Genomic DNA, 16,571 nt, shown 5'->3' with positions numbered 1-16,571 from the left:
AGTCTTAAACTCTTATCAATAAAATCTGCGGTAATTTTCTTAATAAATTGTCGTTATCGGTGCTGGCATCCACTAATAAAAGAGCACAGCCGCTCGAGTCGAGTCCAGAAAAGCAGGAAGAGTTTTTTTTCTTTTCGCGCTCTCGTGGCGCAACGACGGGAAACTGCGGTTTGAGCCGGCGTGCGCGTGCGCGTGCCCGACAGCCTGTCGCCCAAACAGTAAGTACAACTCCGTAGGTGCGCGCTCCCGTGTGCTCATCTTCATCAGTTACTCCGAGTATCTCCTGCTCTAGTCTCAAGAATGAATGTAGAGTGACGGTATGATGTCAGAAATGTAGTAGGCTGTTTCCCGACATAAGGGGCAGGCCCTCGAGTTCAGCATCCAGCGCTGCTCATGGCTAGACGAAGTTGTTATTGATTGTGGCGGAGGGCCTGGCACGGAGTGTCAGGCGGACATCTCGTTGTTGCGCGCCCAAGCGGTAAGTGCCACCGAACATTCCGTTCTTCCCTGTTCACCGTACGTGGACGGCTTTTCTGTTCAGTGTGCACCATTCTAATAACTTGCCATGAACTTTACGAGCAGTGCAGTGAATGATGTGTAGTTTATATTGTCTGTGAATACAGATGGTTATCAAGGGCTAATCTTGAGCGAGTCTCTTTGCAGTCTTTGGGAGTATGTAATGATACGGAGTTTGGAGATTTGTGGATTGTGTGGGTTAACAAAAAAAAAAGTACAGAGCTGTCAGTTGTTCGTTGTGTGCGACTTCACGTGGATTTTGTTTTGCACCGGGCTGATACGTCCATTCTAGAGCTTTATTTGGCAGCGAACCTAAAAGAAGCGTTTTTGTATTTGGCATCTGCTGACAGACGCATTATTATTTATAGTAGCCTCTGAAATGAGATTAGATACAAAGTCAAAGTCGGGGGTAGGAAACATTTTAGGCTTTAAAGCGAAAATAAAATAACGATTGAAGTTTAGATGTCAAAGCATGCACATGGCTAGGTACTGATAAAAGTATCGGTAGACAGGTAGGGGAGTTTCAAATTGAGACCTCAGTGCCCTGCCCGGACAATCCTTTACTTTGATATTGAGCCTGCCAGATGTTTTGTGTTTGCTTTATGTGACACTTATTCAAATTCATTTTGGGCGTGGCGTGTCGTTTTTATTTAAAGTAACCTTTTCAGAGTTTATACTTCTTAAAATATTTAACACAATGGAAACTATAATTCCAACTATATTAAAAAAGTAAGCGCAAATTAACTGAAGATAATGCGGTCAGGTCACTTCTAGTTTAGTACGTGCCACGCCCAGATACTTTTGGTTAGTCTTTGGGTACAGTATGAAATACTGTATTAAAAAATATAATGAGTTGGTTCGGGAACTTCTGATTTAAATAAGCTTTTGAAAATAAGAGGTTTCTCTCCCAAGTTATTTATTTATTCTTTGTGTGAGAGTTGAAACAAATATGGGTGGGGCTGGCACTAATTGTTTAAAAGGGGACCTGACCGGCCGTTGTAAATTTGAAACATACATCAGTTTTCAAAACTATTATATCCTCTACTGCAACGCATCCCAAAAGGTTTGGGTTAAAAGCAGGAAGCAACCATGGGCAGGGTACCAATCCATCTTGGGGCACACTCGGAGACGTCCTCATACCGGGCCATTACGACTCCAGTTGACCTAAAGATGAATGTATTTGGGATGTAGGAGGGAAAAACATGCAGACATATGAAAAATGTGTAACATCATAGCTTGGAAGTGTGGACTTAGTGAAGAGTCCATTATGAAGGACAGTGCCTGAATGTGAATGCAGTTCCACTCTCTTTGGTGCTGGAAGGTAGCAGTACTAACAAAAACTCGACGAGGCCATCACAATTTCAAACAGTCTAGTGTTGTCTTAATTTAAACTAAGTGTTACTAAAATTACCAGGAAGGGGTAATCAATTTAAAATAATAAGGTATTCATAACAGATTTTATTTGAGTTACTTTTTATTTATAAAATCACCTTCTATTGAAATCACTTTTTAAAAATATTTTGTACATTGTATTATAATGAATAAGTTATATCAAGCATTCATAACCAGATTACTGTTAAGGTCACATTACAGTATGTAAAACACAATCCAGTCAAAAATGCAATGACAATAATAACATTTACAAGAAAGAGTTAAGATGCCATAGTCAGACCTGACTTCCTCATATAAACTGACATTAACAAGTGATTCATTTACATTAGAATGCAAGCTGATGTGAAACAAACGTGACACTGTATTTATATCTGAAACAAATCATACGAAACTAGGAGAAGGGTATGCCACTGGCAGGTACATTTTAGACATTATATATTTCTTTATGTTAGGTTAAATGTTTTATATTTGAAGAAAAATGCAACCAGGTTGTAAATCTTCCTTGCCAACTACACAAAAATTATTATTGAGCACCATGACATTTGTCTTGTTTAGTTTAAAAATGTAAGATATTTTAATTTATAAAGGGGGGGGGGGGGGTGGGGCTGGCCTCACCTGTCAATTTCCCTATAGAATCTGTTCAAACTAGTCTGGGACAGAAACAAGGTGTTTTGTTTTTCAAGTTTCCAAATAATTTGAATGCCTTGGTGCCTGACAGCCCGTTGCTGTTTCATTTTCACGTATCTGGACGTTTTGGCATATGTTCAGATATGCATGGCCTTGAATTTAATTCAAACTTCCCCTAACCAAAAAAAACATTGCTTACATTTTTACATTGCAGAATAAATATACAATTAAAAAAAAGTAAGTTTATTTTAAAAAAAAATATACAGTAAATTGACATCTATCAGAAATACCAAGAGGCCTGGGACCATCACACTGTTTATTGTATTAAATTTGCAAGATATTTGCATCTGTAAAGCACAGAGTATCTGTGACTTACAAAGTGTGAAAACTTGTTTTTGTAGGGTACAGTAATCACACTGAAAAATGGCATCAGAAACCTACATTGTAAGCCTTTGTAATAAATCGCTTCCTAAGTTGAAGACCACGAGGAAATGAAATTCACATGAAATACATTACCTATGGTAACTTTTGAGTACACAAATGTTATAGTATATGTGTATTTATGTATATCTAGCCCTGTCTTCACCTTTGGCAGTTATAACAGACTCTTTGGCATAGGGATAGCATTTCTTTTGTGTCACTGTACAGTATATTACAAGTACACAGGATATATTGTGCATACAGTTCTTGTACTTATAACTTTCATAGTATGCTATTTGTAGCTAGCGAATATCTATATATCTGACTGTAATCCTTGACTGTGTCATACACATCTGTTTAGGAGATTTAGAATCGAGTCGCAGCACTCATCAGCAAATTAACTTTATGTGTGTCAAGTCATATTTTCAATGTTTCTAATAATATCTATGGCTTGTGGAGCCATTTCATTATATACATTTGGTTGTGCTTTGTTATTTGCAAAGTCAAAGCTTGCAGTTCACCTGGTTGATCTACAGTACGTTACTTTTAATAATAATAATAGTAATAATTCTTTGCTTAAGCAGTAAGGGATGAACAGTTCTGTAAAGAAGATCAGGTATCTTGTGGTCTTGTTGAGACCTGAGGTAGAAGTGATCATGAAAGTGACTAACAAATCAATGTGGTGGCAGCAGTTTTTTGGATGTGCCACCCATCTGTTGTAGTGAAGATGAAAGTAAGTCCTCAGAGAATTGTTTTGATTTTTGTTGTACATCCCCATTCATTCTCACTTAAGGTCTTAGGCTGTGGGTGGTGACCCAAAAATGAGATCATCTGTACAACAAGATACCTGGGAAGGGTTGCTAGACTCAGTCTCTGTGATAGGGTAAGGTACTCCGCAATTTGATGTGCAGTTAGGATGCCCTCACTACTGTCCTGCAGGGATAAAAGGCTTGGCCCAATGGGAGATGACTCGTGACATTATATTGGTTGCCTGGTCTGGGAGAATCAGAAGAGTATGCAGAGTTCCATGATAAGATTTCCTTAAAAGGCTCAGTCAAAACCCTTTATGAACTTCCACATTTCTAGCACTAAAAACTCCATTTTTGCAGTTTAATAACCGATAGAATCTTGGCAATCCCGACAGAGTATCAGCAACACAGTTTGAGAGATTTCTTCGCCATTAATGCTGTTTACTGATAATGTTCACTTCAAGGAGAATTGTAATTCATTTTGTGTTTAAGTGAGCATATTCCACTTTATTGGTACTTATACATTATTCTTTTTTATCTGTTATCTTCCATGCACATGACCAACAGAATTGTATTATTATATGCTTTATTCTTTACAAATCACATGCAAACTCTTAGAGTTTGCAATATCTGAGCAGAGCTCTTGGAACACATTATGCAAGAAAATGTTCAACAAAGTAGTATATGTCTCTACGGATCAATGCTTGTAAGTACTGTTAAATCAAGTATTTAGTGGTAATAATTATGATAGCATTTTACATATTTAGGGACTTACAGTGGTCCTAGAAAAATAAATTGGATAAATGTCTAAGTACTACTGTATCTTCAAATGAACATGTACTGTACAAATAGTACAGTATTTCAGACTAGACACATTTTTTACTATATCATTTACTAATGATGTTTTTTCTATCATCATTTAAACAGAAAATATAAATCATCGCTTTCATCCCATTATTTGATCCAACATATAGACATGACTGAATAGGGCCAGTTCTTAGACTCAGGCAAACATGCAAACCTCATATATTTTATATGCTATTTGAAAATGTTACTGCATGCTGATTTTTGTAAGTCTTCCAGGGTAATGGTTCTGCTAAATGTGTATATTGTTTTTATGAATTAATAAGGTCACAAAAATAGTAAAAGACATCAGTGAAGTGCAATGTTTTTTAAGTAAAGAAGCACTCACCCCAGGCAGCCCAGTTTTCCACCCTAGCAATCCGTGGTAAAGAACAAGTTTAGCTCTGAAGGAGGTGAGGAGGAGAGGGAGAAAAAAATCCAAGATCAAGTTACGTAGACAACTAATCACAACTCCTCCCAATAAGTCTGTAGACATTGTTTGCTGAAGACAGCCAGTTTATAATAATAATAATATAACATTTAAAAAAATTTAGATTTCCAAAAATTCAAATATAATTTTGTGAAGGATTTCCTGCAAGAAGTTAGGGACAGTGTAGCTGGAGTCGCACCCAAAGTACGGTAGCATATGTTTGAAAGATGAGAGAGAGAGGTAGGAAAAATTTGAAGGAAGAAAGAAATTTTATAGGAAAGTTTAGTGGAAATAAATTTTGAAACTATTCACTATAAAGCTGAGACAGTAGGATATTCCCAGAAAGTACCTAGCACCTCTTGAAAGAGCAACTAAGCCAGAGGGAATCATCGGTAACATCCATAGCAAAATACCTGCAGGGGGTTAGATGCTAAACATATTAAAAAAGAAAGCCACTCGAGTGTTGAACTTGCGTTCAAATGCTGGCAACCAGCAAAACTCATTAAAATCCCTATACAAATTATGTTAATGAACTTTTACATTTTAATGATCAGTCATATAAATATTGTCTTCTTTATACTTAAAAATACAGTACGACTGATAATTTGAAATGGACAGATTTAAATCCTCTGTTAAGTCAGCCATTACTATGAGCAGCCTTGGTAGCAATTTTGTCTGAGAGTAACTTTTTGGTTGTTCCATCTGTGCAGTGTTTTTATTTAAATGTTTTAATTTTGCTTTATCCCGTTGGACATTCCTAAATTGCTTCTAAGGTTTTTGTGTCATCAATGGACAACAGTCTTTCAGATGCATACACTTTTTTGTTTGATAAGGCTCTACAAAATTATTTACTTTTTTATTATTCCTGTGTGGCTTTGGCCTTATGATTCTGACTGTTGCTCAACCATCCATCCTTCTGAACCTGTTTTTATTAATTACAAGGTTGCAGGGAGAAGTAGTGACCTCAAGGCAAGAACCCATCATAGATCAGAAACCAGTCAACCATTCTGCACGTTCAGGCATACATCAATCATTCACTACCTAAAGTTTTTTCTGTTGAAGAAATGCATTTTGAGAGGTTTTTAAATTCTACTTACTATATATTCAAGAAGGAGTCTTTCCTTCCATTACTTGTTCTTCCCACAATCCTTCATTTTCTGATGAATGAGCAATCCGATTATAAGCAGCTAATCCATCAGGGCTGGCAGTGGAATAATACAATGAGATTAACAGTAGCCCACGCAGTTTTCCCACCGGCTCCATACTAATACAGAACAAACCACACACATGAAATAAATAGCAAGAAAAAAATTATGATCGGTATAATTACTGTAAATGTAAAGAGAATAAAATAAATACATATAATAACACAAACCCTCCTATTTTCACTGATACAACAAAGAATTGACCTTACTGAGATAACTAATAAATGTATTCAAGTCCAAAATATGTACAGAATTATAGATTGTCAACCCATAGAATGGAAAATCCTGGTGGAGGATCACAGGAATCGTGGGGTAAAGGGGTCCTTTCATCGGATTGGCTGGCCCACCTGTGGAATGGCCAGTAGGGGGAGGCAGCTTGATAGCTGAGCTGTCCAGGACTCTAAACAAATCCAAATCCTATTATGTGATATCATCTACTGTTAAATTCTGCTCCATACTTGTACATTTTTATTTTTATATTGTATTGAGGATGACTTGTGTTCTGTTCTGTGTATTGTATTGTATTGACCCCCTTGTTTTTGACACCCACTGCACGCCCAACCTACCTGTCCCTCTCTTTGAACGGCCTTTCCAGAGGTTTCTTCCATTTCTTTTTCCCTTCTAGGGTTGTTTTTTTTTTTTTTTTTTTTTTTGCGGTGAGTTTTTTTCTGGTCTTCTTAGAGAGTCAAGGCTGGGGGGCTGTCAAGAGGCAGGCCCTATTAAAGCCCATTGCGGCATTTCTTGTGTGATTTTGGGCTATACAAAAATAAATTGTATTGTATAAAATAGCAGAGTAATCAAAGAAGGTAAAAGTCAGTATTTTGCAGATGTTTTTGCACTTCAAATTCACAATCAACCATTTCATAATTTAGAATGGTTAGCTTGTTATTTTTATTAGTAAAACTTGCAGCCAGACCCCTTCATAACATGCTGTTTTGATCCCATAAGTATACTTTGAGCTGTTTTTCTAAACACTTTTCTGGTACCCTAAAAGTTTTATTTTGCATCCGACTCTGTTCCATTCACTCTTAAACCTGAGATCCCTGACTATTGTTTAATGCATTCTATGATTGCAGTGGAGTTTGGTACAATCGCCCATTAAATTATCTATTCATTTTCTAACTAACTTATCCTGTCTATCTTGGGTATACTTGTTCTAAGTCAGGGCAGGAGCCACCCTGTGCCTGTTACTCATTCACATCCTCACTTACTCATAACAAGCCAATAAAGAATCATGAAATAAAATGACCTACAGTTCATGTCTTTGGGATGTGGCAGGAAAACTGGAATCTCCAGTCCAAACTCCAAACAGGCCGTCCCAACTACAGATGTAAGAAGTACAAACCAGCATACATTTTTAATCAAGTGGCTATCTCTGTACCTGTGACTAGTCTAGAATGGTGGCTAAATGAGCTGCTTGAAATGTTCATTCCAAAATAAATTTTATTTGGTTAGCATTTCCACATTGCCCAGCCAATTTTCAATGATTGATAATGGTGAATAAATTCAGCACACGCACATGACCAGGTAAAAATGGCAGTTCACAATGCTCATATTATTCTTTACCACCCTACTCTAAAGCCCCTCCCATAAAGTCCCCCCAAGCCAATGAACCCTCATCTCCATTTGTTGTTATATTGGCGGACCCCTCCCACTACATAAGAAATGCAAGCCCTGATTCAAAGCACAATGCTTTATTGTAAGGTCTTGCTATTTTCATCCCATGAAGTAAGTTTCCTAGCAAATTACTCCTACTTAAAAGACTTTAAAATAGAAAGTGTATGACTGTGGCCCGGATGCCCTGACTTTACATCTCCCAAGTTAAAGTACTTGGTGTGATTTCTAAAAGAGCCTCGCTTGTACTGACAGAACACATTTGGATGTGTAATAAACAGGTCTAGTTAGATATTGTAGAATGTTATATCAGTAGTTTGAGATTGGATTACTTTGTAATTGTCACAAATGTGTTTACTAAAGATTTACTTGTATATTTTGAGTTCTAAGCTACAGCATATTTTATGCTTAAAATCTGTCTGATATAAGTACATTTTTAACTTTTCATTTTAATTATATATCATCAAATTTACCAACAAAATAGGAATATGTTTTTCATGTCAGAATATTTTGGAGACCCCGTATTTTAGCTCTAGTATGCTGTATCTGTGTAGTATTCTAAAGCATTGTTAAAAAAAAAAAAAAAAAAAAACCTTGCCAACCACTAATTGAAACCATTTCATAAACTGCTGTAATGTGGAAGTTTCTGGCAGTAAGTGTGGAAAAAAGAGTAACTGGCAGCGATGAGTCACACACAGGAAAATGCAAGTGTGTCCCAAAAGTTTTTAACTTAAAAATACTTACGGATGCTGCCAGCTTATAACTGTTTAATAAGGAATGTTTCCTTGGCAAACACCATCAACTGCTTAATAAAAAATGTTTGCTTTGGAAACACTGTCTAATATGCCAGGGGCATTCTTGTTCATAAAAGAATATTGGAAAATATATTGATGCCCAAATACATTGAAGTTATTTTCTGTTTACTGTAGTAATAATCAGTGATAGACTAAAAGTTTTTAGTTTAAATGTTTAGTACTGCCCTGCGGTGGGCTGGCACCCTGCCCGGGGTTTGTTTTCTGCCTTGTGCCCTGTGTTGGCTGGGATTGGCTCCAGCAGAACCCCGTGACCCTGTAGTTAGGATATAGCGGGTTGGATAATGAATGCATGGATGGATGTTTAGTACTTTTTAAAAATTTCTACGTGTAGAATTTCAATGAAGCATCTGGTTATTTGCATTAATGGTACACACAGTCACATTTCTAGGAAATCTGAATAGTAATAGTAGTGTCCTATAGTGAATGCTACAGGTGCAGTAAAAATTACTAAAATGGCTCAAAGAAACTCCATATTTTAAGCCTAGCTATCATTAAAAAGCAGAGTGGTTAACGGTAGATTAACAAAAAGTGATAATATAAACAGGAAAGGAAGGTAAAATCCTAGCTATACCACTAGGTCTGGCTATCACACCCAATTTCTCAATCTACAATCTGGGATGGCTACAGTCTCCCAAGAGTAATCCTTATTTGCTGGTCTACTTGCTCATAATCTGATAACTCTATCCTTAGCTTTCCCTCTGACTTGAAAAATAATGGCCAGGACCAGCTTTCTAAATGCCAGTTCAAAGATACAGTACTTCTGACACTCTGCAAAACTCCACACTGCCCTGAAGGAGGTGTTTGGTTTGCTTCCTGGGTCCTCCCTGCATGGACTGCACTTTGAGTAGTGAGAAAAGCGCTATATAAATGTAAAGAATTATTATTAAGATTATCTGGACCTTTAATAATAATAATAATAAGCCACAATCCGTGTGTAGTGGGAAACAGATTAATGCAGATTTCATGTGTGGCTCCCCTTTTGCCACTAGCTGGTTTACAGGAGCAATGTTGGGTCCCTGCCAATCTATTCTGACCTCTAATAATGACATCATTGGCAAATTCCATCGACTCCAATTGGTTGCTGTCTGCCCATTGTATCAATCTACCACCCATTTTTAACTATTTTGACCTGGACAGGGGTTCCCTATTTTTTAGGGTGATTTCTTTTCTATATAGAGACCTACTTTGCCTTTATTCTCTCCTGGGTTACCTGGGTTATTCAGCTTGTTTATTTTTTCTGTTAATAGTGAATAATTAAGTGAATATTTGTGTTTGCTTAATCAAATACTTCTTCCTTTTTATTTTACAATTATTATAGTTTATTATATTCAGTCAAATTAATTTTCTCTATGAACGACTGGACTTTAATTCACTGCAGCAAATTTAATGCCACAAGTTGCCTGTATTTATTTTTCAATTTGAAATATTTTTCCTTTTTAAAAAGAGTTTTTGCTTATCAAAGCTGTATTTTCATAATCTTGGAGTTGAGAGGGTGGGAGGTGCTTGTAGGCCTTTAATTGAGAACATTCATAGTTCTGGTGCTGATTAAAAGGTCATATGCCACATGCAACATTTTCAAAATAATAAGAGCACTTTTTTGTTTTTGCATAGAAGTCTGTTCAGATAGGAGCACACGTTTGTTCATTCACAAAATGCTGCTCAAGTAAAGGTTGCATAGGGTATTCAACATTTTTCTAGCCATTATTTTAGAAATGTTTCAGGTTGCTGCACATACACCAAATGCAACATTCTATAAATTCAAGGCTAGAGATCTGCACTGGCAATCAAAAGGTTGCTGGTTCGAATCCCGTAAATGCCAAAAGGGACTCTGCTCTGTTGGGCCCTTGAGCAAGGAAGGCCCTTAACCTGCAATTGCTGAGTGCTTTGAGTTGTGAGAAAAGTGCTATATAAATGCAATGAATTATTACAATGAGTTAATGTAATCTTTGAAACTACTGGAGTACATTGCATTATGAACACACTAATTTATACATGGAAATTATCTATGAAATGCAGGTGTATGCATTATTTCAATATCTATTAAGCATTGCAGCCTTAATTACACTCCCTACTAGTTATAAAAAGGGATAGTAATATGAAATGTTAATTAACCTGACTGAACTTAATGTAAAAAAGGATAAAAAAAAGTGTTGAAACTGTCTATATTAAATTGTTTTAAAAGGATATTCACCATGAAAGTTACTGAGAATTTTAAGTAGTATGCACGGTGTGGTGCTAGGGGTCATTTGTTTCTGACTTGTGAATTGAAATGTGCAAAGTCTTAGTCATCACTTTAACTATTTATCCATGCATTACCTTATCTGCTCATCTCAATTCTGGATTACAGGCAGTCCTCTTAACCCTTTTTCATAAGTATCACCATTTTTTCGTAAACACTGAATGTGTTTTGTGACTGTAATATGGCAATAATAAAGTTAATGAGAGGCTGCCTCGCTAGTGCTTTCTTTTTTAACTTTTAATATGCGGTGATTAAAACTCAGGCCGCAGAGAGAAAAAGGTTTGGGGATGGCCATCCCATATACTGAAAAATCAGCAAATGAAAAGGAACGCATCTTTACAGGAGCAGAGTTCACAACTGGACTGACTAACAGATTGAGACTGCTCTATAAATATGGTGGGTAGGAGGAAGAGGCGGAGTCAGGACAGCCGGAACAGGAACTGATCTGGCAGGAAGGGGCATTCTGGGTAGCAGAAATGATTTCATCAGGGTTGGCTGGAAGTGATGTCAACAGGTGGTGGATCAACGCTGATGTCATTAAGAGTCAGGGTCTTTGGTCAGGGCTGTAGAGGAATAAGAGGAGAGAGGATCAGGTAAGAGTGCCAACCCCCAGTCTGACTGGCAAATAACACTATTTGAGCCTGTAAATTGTCCCCTGTGGGCACGTGTGTGACTTTGCAAATGACCTTCTTTCCTTTGTGGTTATGAATGTTAAACATCAATCTACCTGTCCTGTTCATATTAGATCAGTTTAGATAGAGAAACTTTGTTAATCCTAACGAGAATATATACACAATGAGACAGACAGGCGAAAGGTTGGGCCTCATCTGGCCAGAGCCGATTATGTTCTTTACAATGGAGTACTCCTCCCATCACTCACCACACCCAGAAATTGCGTTTTTACTTCAAAGCAAAGTCTCAACTGATCCTAATAGAACATTTATGAGAGTATCCCTCGGGTAGTTTGGGCTGGTGCATTTACCTGACTAGAATATTTAACATTTGTTCTTTGGAGCTCATCAAACTGCATCAGATTTAAAAAGTTTTGCATAATTGTACCTGACAGATAACAAATGTGAATTATGCATACTACTTATATCTATATGCTGTAAATGACTTTAGTACTTCAGATGCAAAAATTTACTAAAACAGCAATGTGATTCAGCCAGTCAGTCATTATCCAACCCGCTATATCCTAACACAGGGTCACGGGGATTTGCTGGAGGCAATCCCAGCCAGCATAGGGCGCAAGGCAGGAACAAATCCCGGGTAGGGTGCCAGCCCACCGCAGAGCAATGGGATTACTTACAGTAATTAGCCCAACTAAAAAAAGACACAGGTGTTTATATTTCTTTTGTAAAAATAGTAGAGATTACAGTACACTTTGAAGCTCAGCATCCTAGGTTGAAGAATGACAAATTACTAATCAGGAAATTGCAGTAATGGTTAAAACCAAATTGCATTGATAAAATGTGCAGGCTGAAGTCAGGGCAAAAGATAAACCTTGTAAATTTTATGGTACAACAAAATATGAAAACTGGTATTTAGAAAGGAAAGCAGTATCTTTGAATGTTACAAAGAAAATGTCATTAAGACAAAAGGTTTTGTGGAAAAAAAACCAAAACAAAACATAAATTCTCTTAGGAGGCAGATGCCCAGACAAACATTTTGTGTTATGCTCTTGGTCTTCTCTTACTGATCTGGTTTATTTTTGCCTCTGCATGCAATGGAGGAAACGTTAATCCGCTTTATGGAATGGACAAATTGAGAATTTTCAGTGAGGATCAATCCTTCAAAGTCTTCTGCTTTTGTTTTTCATTGCAGTTTGCAGATTTCACCTTTTCCAGATATAACTTTTTAAAAAATATATATTTATTTTATATGAGAAAAGTTAACAGTGGCTTATTTTGTTTATTTAAGACATTGTTAATACACGAATGCCCAATTATGAAAAAGCTTTGGACCATTCCTCACATAAAAAATTCTATTTGTTTCTAATTTTACATAAAGTAAAGAATTCTTTTTTGGGTAATTTTTGGAAGATGGGTTAGGATTCTTCCAAATGAGTAAAATAGACAGTTCACTGTCAAAGAAATTCCTATCTGGTGTTGCTCTTCTATTAGGGTATTTAGGGTAATTGTCAATCTGAAACTATCTGACAGAAAATAAGGGTTTTTCCCCAGTATGATCTAAGTGTAGGCTACACTATTCCCAAAATGTATGACCAGCTTTGACATTGGAGTGCACTCCAGTCCATTTCATTGCCTGCTTAACCCACTTTCATTCAGTCCGGCTAATGTAAAATTTATGTCTTTTGGTAGGGGGGAGCAAACAGGATTATCGAGAAACAAAACCGAAGACGGTGCATGATGAAACTGCACATTCCACACAAACAGAGATTAGGTCAAGAATCAAAATATGTTTCTGGAAATAAGCACTATGCTATTGAATTGCTACTGAATTGTTCTTCCCAATTGTATTTGGAAATCTGATTCAGAAGATCAGATGGTCTAATTGCATCAATATGTATAATTTGTTAGAATGTAAGCTTCAGAATGACCTTGACCAAGAAAGTTTCCTGTTTGGCAAAACAATAACCAAGCAAGGTAAATTATGTATTTTTCTGGTTTGTCACCCTTTTTACATACAAGTGACAACAGAACATGAAGGAGCTCCACTGATGACACAACTAACTGTACCCACCTCTGGGAGTTAATGAAAGAAATGTTGCTAGATTGCATTTGTTGGACCACTAGCCACAACTCAATATGTCTTGAAAGTGCCACATATACTTTATATATGCTAATTGATGTCTCTTAATAGATTATACATTATTGCCCGGAGGGAAAAGAAGCAGATGGATTGGTTAGACTTGCCCTTCTTGTAGCTTTAACGTCTTTCTTAACCACACCTTTATTTTGTATGTGTACAATATTTCATTCACTGGATAAAAGGTGATGACGTATTTTATGCTTAATGTGTGTAAGATAGATAGATACTTTATTAATCCCAATGGGAAATTCACAAATCTGTCTTCTACTTCTTTTTGTCTTTTTTATTTTCTTTATATGCAAATTGTTTTTCTTTTTTTTTTTTTTTTTTGGTACTAGCAAAAATGGCTATGTATTGCTAATCATTATAGCAAATACACATTTACATGATTTTCTAAACAGGTGGTTGACAATGCAGCCATTGGTGTTGAAGAGGTTATTTATTGTCTTTGTGTCACATTTGTAAACTTATGTAAGCAGGGAAACTCGGCAGTCCTTGACCTAAGGTAGGCTATATAGACACCTTTCTATGTTAATAGCATGACTGTGCTTGAATATTCCTTATTGGCTTTGTATGTTTGTTGTTTTTTTGTTTTCTTTTTTATCTTTCCTGCTCCTTTTCTGTTAACTCCAACACTGAGCTCTTAGAACTATGCCCTTCAAATTAGCAAATTAGTTTTTGTCTGTCCAGGCTATTAGAGTTGTATTAAGAAATGTGATCCATTAAATAGTACATTTAGGGAAGACACAGAATGTTGAAGTTTTAGCTTATGATCATTTTATTTAACTCTGTCTTCAGGTATCTGTTATTGTAATGGTTTATTCTTTTGGAATACTGCATACTAAATATGGTGTCTAACTTGCTAATGAATGGGCAAAATTGTACTTAACTGTGACCTAGAAAATTGAGTCTGTTCACAAGATGTGTTGATGCTGCATTCCTCTGTTGCTGAATATGCAGTAAATAAGAGTTTTCGAATTGGAAATTCTACACGAACACCGAATGAATTCAGAACTACAAGTCAAGCAATTGGGAGAAAGTAAATCTACCTGAATTCTCAGAGTTATGATGGAACACTGACCTTTCAACTTAGTCAGTTGTATAAAATAAAAAATATAACCTAGCCAGTCAGAAATGCCATTTGTAGCAAAGCAATGCACCTTTAAAACATTTAGTTTACTCTTTATCTATACATATTAATAAAAGGCAAAGCCCTCACTGACTGACTGACTCACTGACTGACTGATTGACTGACTGACTGACTGACTGACTCACTCATCACTAATTCTCGAACTTCCCGTGTAGGTGGAAGGCTGAAATTTGGCAGGCTCATTCCTTACAGCTTACTTACAAAAGTTAGGCAGGTTTCATTTCGAAATTCTACGCGTAATGGTCATAACTGGAACACATTTTTTGTCCATATACTGTAATGGAGGAGGCGGAGTCACGTATCGCGTCATCACGCCTCCTACGTAATCATGTGAACTAAAAACAAGGAAGAGATTTACAGCACGAGTCAAACGCGGGAACGAAGGTAAATGACGTTAATTTTTGACTGTCTTTTAATACTGTGTAAGCATACATATTAACACATGTGCAATTAAACGTGTTGCATTTACGGAGTGATTTCTCAGGCTTAAAAGCTCGCCTTTTATCAAACGCGAGAACAAAGGTAACTGACGTTGTTCACTGTCTTTTAATACTGTGCAACCATACATATTAACACATGTGCAATTAAACGTGTGCATTTACGGGGTGATTTCTCAGGCTTAAAAGCTCGCCTTTTACTAAAAAGGTAAATGCAAAACTATTTTCAATCAGTTTATTGAAACGCTCCCGTTAAGGATTGCAATAACATATTCGCGAGATAAAAGAACGAAGTAGGGGGGAAATGAAGGAAGAGCCGCAAACAGCGAAGAGCAAAAAAATTCATTAAACAATTGAGAAGGGAGCGAGTGAAGCATACAAGCATGTTCATAAGGGAAACAAAGCACGATGTAAAACGTAAGTTTAAATTAAGTTTATAGAAACGCTCCCGCTGCGGATTGCAATAACATATTCGCGAGATAAAAGTTTAATGAGAAGACACGAGGTATAAACGAACCACACGCCGTGGCGCAACGTTAGGGGCAACAGTTTCAACCATTCTATGATCTGCTTCTCGCAACTGAAAGACGGCACATGGCGGATGTTAGCCGACTTGCTGACCGCAACGTTAGGGGCTTCAACTCTGGCGCTGACGCCACATTTCAGTGCCAACAGTTTGCAGACTCTACTTAAAAGACACGCCCTCCTCACTGGACAGTTAAAAAGACCAATCAAACTAACGATAACATGAAGTATTACCCAATCAAAAGTAGGAAAGGAGGCATCTTCATAAAATGCGTGTGGGATGATTTGCATGAGACGCTGCTTTAAAAAAAATGATAAAAAAAATACGGGACAAATCCCGTCCCGTATTGATTCAAAACGGGACGCGCAATTTCATTCTCAAATGCGGCACGATTCCGTATTTTAAAGGACGGGTGTCAACCCTACAGTGCCAGGTAACCACCCATACAATCAGATTGTGATTCAGACTAGGAATGCAATGAATGTAATTACCCGATCTACATACAAGGCGAAAGTCTTGCAACATTCAAAGATGATGGTTTGGGATAAGTTCACCATACAACATAAAAGAGCTTATGAAGCCTTGAACCGAAAAAAGCAAGATCTCCGAGATCGTAAAAAAAAAAATAGGAGGTAATGTCGTTTTACTCGCTGTAGATTTTAGTCAAACATTACCAGTTATTCCATGAGGGAGACCAGCAGATGAACTCAATGCGTGTTTAAAATCCATGCTTCTCCCACGCTCGGTTATATGTCGCGTGTTCTCGGGTAGGTACACCAAAAAATGTATACATTTAAGCATGTAATGGGCAAACAAAAAATGAGGTATACCCGAAG

General features: G+C 37.0%; 1 protein-coding gene across 1 annotated transcript in view; it reads left to right on the top strand.

Moving 5' to 3' along the window:
• Positions 1 to 235: 235 nt before the first annotated feature.
• The window catches only part of syne3 (spectrin repeat containing, nuclear envelope family member 3), an 87,595-nt gene continuing 71,259 nt past the window's right edge, over positions 236 to 16,571 (top strand). Inside the window, exon 1 of the mRNA XM_051920020.1 lies at positions 236 to 478. The gene's annotated coding sequence lies outside the window, so the exon portion shown is untranslated. The remainder of the gene's footprint in view (positions 479 to 16,571) is intronic.

This window comes from Erpetoichthys calabaricus, chromosome 16, assembly GCF_900747795.2.
Source record: "Erpetoichthys calabaricus chromosome 16, fErpCal1.3, whole genome shotgun sequence".
In the NCBI taxonomy this organism is placed as follows: domain Eukaryota; kingdom Metazoa; phylum Chordata; class Cladistia; order Polypteriformes; family Polypteridae; genus Erpetoichthys; species Erpetoichthys calabaricus.
Note: the sequence above shows the minus strand (reverse complement) of the source record. Positions and strands in the feature narration are given on the sequence as shown.